The sequence below is a fragment of the Amia ocellicauda genome, chromosome 8 (genome assembly GCF_036373705.1).
Source record: "Amia ocellicauda isolate fAmiCal2 chromosome 8, fAmiCal2.hap1, whole genome shotgun sequence".
In the NCBI taxonomy this organism is placed as follows: Eukaryota; Metazoa; Chordata; class Actinopteri; order Amiiformes; family Amiidae; genus Amia; species Amia ocellicauda.
In genome coordinates, this window is record NC_089857.1 from 13,480,702 (window position 1) to 13,490,669 (window position 9,968).

The following is a 9,968-nucleotide window of genomic DNA, read 5'->3' on the forward strand; positions in this document are numbered from 1 at the left end:
CCCTTCTTTTAACAGGTGCCGGGGGCCCTATGAGCCCCAGTGGTGACGTTATTTTCCTTTTAATGCCTGTCCTTATATACATTAGTCCCGAACCCTCCTGTTTTGGAGCATTTATTCTGTTGGCCACCACACTTGTAACCTGACTGACCACATCTTTAGCTATGTTTGTGGTCGCCGATCTGACGTGTGGTTTGACAATTTCTAATCCGCGTCTCAGAAAAGGCATAGCTTTTCTGAATAATGATCTAAATATTCCAGCTACCCCTGCACCGTATTGTACTGGCATCCTGGCGAAACCGGGGAGTCCGTTACCCGCCTGATACTTGTAGTAGTTCCTATACATGTGTGGGTCTCCATAGTTTTTAACAATAACCATGATTTAAAAGTGGTTGTATCTATCAGGTTCGGAAATGCAACTTCACTATTACCTTGCTGTATGTGAATGTGACATATGCATTCTGATCAGTCTTTATTTCAATGCTGATGGAGTCGAATTGATCCATGCTCAGGGGGACATAGTGGGGCTTATCATATAACAGTGTTACAAACTTGCCTCCTTCCCCTTTTTTTAGGCACACAACGCAGAAGTGGGGCATACGTGTCACCCACTAGTTGGTGTTCAATTATATCGGTATAAAAATACATGTGGTTAAAACCAGCAGTAATATCCGCAGGATGGGACGATTTTTTCCCCCCTTCTCAGGAATGACCCCAAGACGTATGCTAGTTGACCCCTGGTAAAAAACAATAAAGTAGAATCGCCGAAAAGCCTTACACTTCTACTAATATAATTGTATTGAAAGTATACCTTGTGCGATGTGGGGACGGCCTTGACAGCATTATTCATGGCTGTTAACAATACATCAATGTTTTTATAGTAGCTTTGTGATATTTCATAATAGCAGTTTGCATTGGTTGTCTCAGAATGCAATGCAAGGCTCTGTTTCCTGTCAAACGTATTGATGGTCATGGGGTAGTGCATCTCCACCATCGCTACCTCCCATTTACCTGATAGATCGATGGATTTGGCTAGATGATCAGTGAAGTTGGAGCTCTTGTTGTTAGGAAATAGTGTTTCTGCATCATTACTGGTTAAAGTCAGGTAAAATCCATTTTCACTCATTTTTTTGAGCCTCTCATAACCCCGATGCTATGTCTTTCACCTTTGAAGCTTTGATCCAGCTATTACATTTAACTCCCCAACCCAGCCATTTGACTAAAACTTGTTTATTCCGGCCACGACCTCTGGAGTCTAAAATTTTCTGTATACAATAGACTCTGTCACCATTCGGGTTTATCTTTTGTAACTCTTCTGTGTAAAACTGCCCTTTTATGTCATCACCAGTATAATCTTTTAGTTTGTATACAGGCCTTAATCAAGGCACACTTTCTTTGACTGAATATTTCACCTGTGAATGTCTGCTCATACCCCTTTTCAAATGTCCCTTTTATTCTCGACACCCTCACATGATCACCTTCTTTAAACTTAAATTTTGAAGGTTTGCTTTTTAAAAATGACCAATACACAGTCCTCCACACCCTCAGGGCATTGTCAGGGGTGACATCTACTGGACGTCCCTTGACAACTCTATGGAATGTGTGACTGTAACTGTGAACCAGGTCTGGTAAGACATCCACATATCTAAAAGTGTTCACGGTTGTAAAGTACTTCCACATTTTCGATTTTATAGTCCTATTGAATTCTCTACCATGCTGGCTATCACTTTACTGTTTGTCACAAAATGTAAAAGTTGGTGTTGCTTGAGAAGACTTTGAAAACCCTGATTGAGGAATTCTTTCCCCTGATCTGTCTGCAGTTTCTTTGGAACGCGCCCTTGGGTGAATATTCTTTTAAAGGCTGCACACACAACAGTACTGCCCAGGACAATACATCTATACAGGTTAGAATGCATTTCATACCGTTATTGAACTTTGAGAACTGACCCATTTCCACCAGGTCTGCCTGCTATTGCCAGTCAATGTCTTGTACCAGTGTCAAGTTCCCCTTAAACCGCACCCTCGCCAGTTTGTGCACTGTGTATGTATATTGATCCGATAACCATTGTGAAACATGTTCTCTTTTTACATGGGCACCCTTTGCTCTGGCACTTCTCAGTAGAGTATCAAGTCCTCCAAAACTACCGGCTTCTTTAGGTGTATAATAGATATCTTTTAATCTCTCTTCATGGTTCATTTTCTCATGACTTATTAATACACCATTCAACTTAGTAACTTATACTAATTAGTAACACCTGGGTAGCCGAGTTGTTAAGGCGTTGGACTTAAAATCCAATGGACTTATATCCGCGTGGGTTCGAACCCCACTATGGGTAAATACTTTTTTTTATTAAAACTTTATTTTGTTGTTCTCTTTTAATTTTAAGTTATTTGATTTTGCTAATACTGTATCATACCAAACCTAATCATAAAACATATAACCTAAAAAAATAAATAAGTTTAACATCTTAAACATTACACACACACACACACACACCAACAGTGTGAGGGAGCGGTGACCTGTTGTCAAGATGACCTGTGCCCTTGCCAAAATGGTGGTCATCCAAACAAGATGGCTGTTATCCTAACAAGATGGAGGTCATCCTAACAAGATGACTGACTGGAGAGGGTAAAAGGGTAACCCCGGGGGGTGGTGGGAAGGAGAGGGTTCCAGTTCAAAGGGCCACTGGGGGTAAGGAGGTACTTCCTGTCCCAAGGGGCATCTGGGTAAGGCGGGACTTCAGGCTGTCACATTGACATGAAGTCAATCTATCACTCAAGACGCACACAATATATAATGAGACAATATACTGAGACAATACATACTGAGACGCACACAATATATACTGAGACAATATACTGAGACAACACATACTGAGATGCACGCAACATATACTGAGATGCCACATACTGTGACGCACACAATATATACTGAGACAATATACTGAGAAATGCATAATGAGACGCACACAACAGATACTGAGAAAATATACTGAGAGAATAAACTGAGACGCACGCAATATATACTGAGGCACCATATACTGAGAAGCACACACTATCAACTGAGACGCAATATACTGAGACGCACAAAATACATTATTTATTAATATTTTTATTTCTTGGCAGACGCCCTAATCCAGGGCGACTAACAACATAAGTGCAATACAAAGTGCACAAATACAGTTAAGTACAAGGCTTCAAAATTAGAAATTCAGTTTACATTAAACAAAGCAATTCATACATACACTCACCTAAAGGATTATTAGGAACACCTGTTCAATTTCTCATTAATGCAATTATCTAACCAACCAATCACATGGCAGTTGCTTCAATGCATTTAGGGGTGTGGTCCTGGTCAAGACAATCTCCTGAACTCCAAACTGAATGTCTGAATGGGAAAGAAAGGTGATTTAAGCAATTTTGAGCGTGGCATGGTTGTTGGTGCCAGACGGGCCGGTCTGAGTATTTCACAATCTGCTCAGTTACTGGGATTTTCACGCACAACCATTTCTAGGGTTTACAAAGAATGGTGTGAAAAGGGAAAAACATCCAGTATGCGGCAGTCCTGTGGGCGAAAATGCCTTGTTGATGCTAGAGGTCAGAGGAGAATGGGCCGACTGATTCAAGCTGATAGAAGAGCAACTTTGACTGAAATAACCACTCGTTACAACCGAGGTATGCAGCAAAGCATTTGTGAAGCCACAACACGTACAACCTTGAGGCGGATGGGCTACAACAGCAGAAGACCCCACCGGGTACCACTCATCTCCACTACAAATAGGAAAAAGAGGCTACAATTTGCACAAGCTCACCAAAATTGGACAGTTGAAGACTGGAAAAATGTTGCCTGGTCTGATGAGTCTCGATTTCTGTTGAGACATTCAGATGGTAGAGTCAGAATTTGGCGTAAACAGAATGAGAACATGGATCCATCATGCCTTGTTACCACTGTGCATGCTGGTGGTGGTGGTGTAATGGTGTGGGGGATGTTTTCTTGGCACACTTTAGGCCCCTTAGTGCCAATTGGGCATCGTTTAAATGCCACGGCCTACCTGAGCATTGTTTCTGACCATGTCCATCCCTTTATGACCACCATGTACCCATCCTCTGATGGCTACTTCCAGCACCATGCACCATGTCACAAAGGTCGAATCATTTCAAATTGGTTTCTTGAACATGACAATGAGTTCACTGTACTAAACTGGCCCCCACAGTCACCAGATCTCAACCCAATAGAGCATCTTTGGGATGTGGTGGAACGGGAGCTTCGTGCCCTGGATGTGCATCCCACAAATCTCCATCAACTGCAAGATGCTATCCTATCAATATGGGCCAACATTTCTAAAGAATGCTTTCAGCACCTTGTTGAATCAATGCCACGTAGAATTAAGGCAGTTCTGAAGGCGAAAGGGGGTCAAACACAGTATTAGTATGGTGTTCCTAATAACCCTTTAGGTGAGTGTACTAAGACAATATATATTGAGACATATAAACATGAATACATACTGAGACACACGCAATATATACTGAAACAAAAAACTGAGACGTACGCAATATAAACTGAGACGCTATATAATAAGACGCACACAAAATATACTGAGACAATACATACTGAGACGCACACAATACTGAGACAATGCATATGTGACGCACTCAACATATACTGAAACAATATACTGAGACGCACGCAATATATACCGAGACAATATACTGAGATGCACGCACTATATACTGAGACAATACATACTGAGACGCACACAATATATACTTAGACGCTACATACTGTGACGAACACAATACATAATGAGACAATATACTGAGACGCACACATTACCAGAGAAGCTATATACTGAGACGCACATAAGAAATACTGAGACAATACATACTGTGACACACACTATACTGAGATGCTACATACTAAAACGCACACTATACTGAGACGCTACATAATCAGACACACACAATATATACTGAGACAATATACTGAGACTATACATACTGAGAAGCACACAATATATACTGAGACAATATACTCAGACAATATATACTGTGACACACACAATATATACTGTGACACACACAATACATACTGAGACAATAAACTGAGACCCACGCAATATATACTGAGGAACCATATACTGAGACGCACACAAAATATTCTGAGGCAATAAACTGAGACGTACGCAATATAAACTGAGATGCTACATACTGGGACGCACTCAATATATACTGAGACAATAAACCGAGACAATACATACTGAGACGCACACAATATAAACTGAAACAATAAACTGAGACGTACGCAATATAAACTGAGATGCTATATAATAAGACGCACACAAAATATACTGAGAGAATACATACTAGGACGCACACAATATATACTGAGACGCTACATACTGTGACGCACACAATACTAACTGAGACAATACATACTGAGACACACACAATATATACTGAGACGCACACAATACTGAGACAATATACTGAGACAATATACTGAGACGCACACATTACCAGAGACGCTATATACTGAGACGCACATAAGAAATACTGAGACAATACATACTGTGACACACACTATACTGAGATGCTACATACTGAGACGCATACTATACTGAGACGCTACATAATGAGACACACACAATATATACTGAGACAATATACTGAGACAATACATACTGAGAAGCACACAATATATACTGAGACAATATACTCAGACAATATATACTGTGACACACACAATATATACTGTGACAATAAACAAAGACGCACGCAATATAAACTGAGACGCTATATACTGAGACGCTACGTACTGCGACACCATATATACTGAGAAAATATACTGAGACGCGTGCAATATATACTGAGATACCATATACTGAAACGCACACATTATCAGAGACGTCATATACTGAGACGCACATAAAAAATACTGAGACAATGCATACTGAGACGCACAAAAAATATACTGAGACAATATACTGAGACAATATTAACTCATACAATATACTGAGACCCACAAAATACATACTGAGGCACCACTTACTGACACGCACACAATATAAACTGAGACGCTATATACTGAGACGCACACCATATATACTGAGAAAATATACTGAGTCGCACGCAATATATACTAAGACAATATACTGAGACAATACATACTGAGACGCACACAATATGTACTGAGACGCTACATACTGTGACGCACACAATATATACTGAGACAATATACTGAGACCTACGCAATATATACTGATACAATATACGGAGACAATACATACTGTGACGCACACAATATATACTGAGACAAAAAACTGAGACGAACGCAATATAAACTGAGACGCTATTTACTGAGACGCACACAATATCTACTGAGATACCACATACTGTGACGCACACTATACTGAGACGCTACATACTGAGACACACAAAATACATATTGAGACAATATACTGAGACAATACACACTGTGACGAACACAATATTTACTGAGACAATACACTGAGACAATATATATTTAGACACGCAAAATATATACTGAGACAATATACTGAGATAATACACACTGAGACGGATGCAATATATACAGAGACAATACACAGAGACGAGCGCAATATATACTGAGATACCATATACTGAGACGCACACAACATTATCAGAGACGCGATGTAGTGAGACGCACATAACAAAAACTGAGACACTACATACTGTGACGCACACATATTTACAGAGACAATATACTGAGACGCACACATTACCAGAGACGCTATATACTGAGACGCACATAAGAAATACTGAGACAATACATACTGTGACACACACTATACTGAGATGCTACATACTGAGACGCACACTATACTGAGACGCTACATAATGAGACACACACAATATATACTGAGACAATATACTGAGACAATACATACCGAGAAGCACACAATATATACTCAGACAATATACTCAGACAATATATACTGTGACACACACAATACATACTGAGACAATAAACTGAGACCCACGCAATATATACTGAGACAATAGATACTGAGACGCACAACATATACTGAGACGCACGCAATATATACTGAGACAATATACAGAGACGCTACATACTGTGACGCACACAATATATACTGAGACAAAAAAAAAAGACGCACGCAATATAAACTGAGACGCTACATACTGAGATACACACAAAAAATACTGAGACGATGCATACTGAGACGCACACAAAATATACTGAAACAATATACTGAGACAATACATACTGAGACGCACGCAAAATATACTGAGACAAAATACTGAGACGCTACGTACTGCTACACCATATATACTGAGACAATATTAACTCATACAATATACTGAGACCCACAAAATACATACTGAGGCACCACTTACTGACACGCACACAATATAAACTGAGACGCTATATACTGAGACGCACACCATATATACTGAGAAAATATACTGAGTCGCCCGCAATATATACTAAGACAATATACTGAGACAATACATACTGAGACGCACACAATATGTACTGAGACGCTACATACTGTGATGCACACAATATATACTGAGACAATATACTGAGACCTATGCAATATATACTGATACAATATACGGAGACAATACATACTGTGACGTACGCAATATAAACTGAGACGCTATTTACTGAGACGCACACAATATCTACTGTAAAAATATACTGAAACAATATACTAAGACTCGCGCAATATATACTGAGTTACCATATACTGAGACGCACACAAAATAACCAGAGACGCTTAATATTGGGATGCAAACAAAAAATACAGAGACAATACATAGTGAAATGCACACAATACATACTGAGACACTACATAATGTGGTGGACATGATACTGAGACGCTACATACTGAGACGCACAAATTATAAAATGAGACAATATACTGAGACAATGCATACTGAGACACACACAGTACTGAGACAATATACAGAGACACTACATACTGGGAAGTACACAATATTACTGAGACAATATACTAAGACAATATATATTGAGACATATATACATGAATACATACTGAGACGCACACAATATAAACTGAAACAATAAACGGAGACGTACGCAATATAAACTGAGACGCTATATAATAAGACGCACACAAAATATACTGAGAGAATACATACTAGGACGCACACAATATATACTGAAACGCTACATACTGTGACGCACACAATACTAACTGAGACAATACATACTGAGACACACACAATATATACTGAGACGCACACAATACTGAGACAATGCATACGTGACGCACTCAACATAAACTGAGACAATATACTGAGACGCACGCAATATATACCGAGACAATATACTGAGATGCACGCAATATATACTGAGACAATACACTGAGACAATACATACTGAGACGCTACATACTGTGACGAACACAAAACACAATGAGACAATATACTGAGACGCACACATTACCAGAGACGCTATATACTGAGACGCACATAAGAAATACTGAGACAATACATACTGTGAAACACACTATACTGAGATGCTACATACTGAGACGCATACTATACTGAGACGCTACATAATGAGACACACACAATATATACTGAGACAATATACTGAGACAATACATACTGAGAAGCACACAATATATACTGAGACAATATACTCAGACAATATATACTGTGACACACACAATATATACTGTGACACACACAATACATACTGAGACAATAAACTGAGACCCACGCAATATATACTGAGACAACAGATACTGAGACGCACAACATATACTGAGACGCACGCAATATATACTGAGACAATATACAGAGACGCTACATACTGTGACGCACACAATATATACTGAGACAATAAACAAAGACGCACGCAATATAAACTGAGACGCTATATACTGAGATACACACAAAAAATACTGAGACGATGCATACTGAGACGCACACAAAATATACTGAAACAATATACTGAGACAATACAAACTGAGACGCAAACAATATATACTGAGACAATATACTGAGACAATACCGAGACGCACACAATATATACTGAGACATTACATATTGTGACGCACGCAAAATATACTGAGACAAAATACTGAGACGCTACGTACTGCGACAACATATATACTGAGAAAATATACTGAGACAATAAACTGAGACGCGTGCAAAATATACTGAGATACCATATACTGAAACGCACACATTATCAGAGACGTCACATACTGAGACGCACATAAAAAATACTGAGACAATGCATACTGAGACGCACAAAAAATATACTGAGACAATATTAACTCATACAATATACTGAGACCCACAAAATACATACTGAGGCACCACTTACTGACACGCACACAATATAAACTGAGACGCTATATACTGAGACGCACACCATATATACTGAGAAAATATACTGAGTCGCACGCAATATATACTAAGACAATATACTGAGACAATACATACTGAGACACACACAATATGTACTGAGACGCTACATACTGTGACGCACACAATATATACTGAGACAATATACTGAGACCTACGCAATATATACTGATACAATATACGGAGACAATACATACTGTGACGCACACAATATATACTGAGACAAAAAACTGAGACGTACGCAATATAAACTGAGACGCTATTTACTGAGACGCACACAATATCTACTGAAAAAATAAACTGAAACAATATACTGAGACGCGCGCAATATATACTGAGATACCATATACTAAGATGCACACAAAAAAACCAGAGACGCTTAATATTGGGATGCAAACAAAAAATACAGAGACAATACATAGTAAAATGCACACAATACATACTGAGACACTACATAATGTGGTGGACATGATACTGAGACGCTACATACTGAGACGCACACATTATAAAATGAGACAATATACTGAGACAATATACTGAGACAATACATACTGAGACGC

General features: G+C 39.0%; 1 non-coding gene across 1 annotated transcript; it reads left to right on the top strand.

The window, feature by feature from the left end:
- Nucleotides 1-2,250: 2,250 nt before the first annotated feature.
- Nucleotides 2,251-2,333, top strand: trnal-uaa (transfer RNA leucine (anticodon UAA)). The gene has a single exon. It is a non-coding gene; the product is annotated as a tRNA-Leu (tRNA).
- The last annotated feature ends 7,635 nt before the right edge of the window (nucleotides 2,334-9,968 follow it).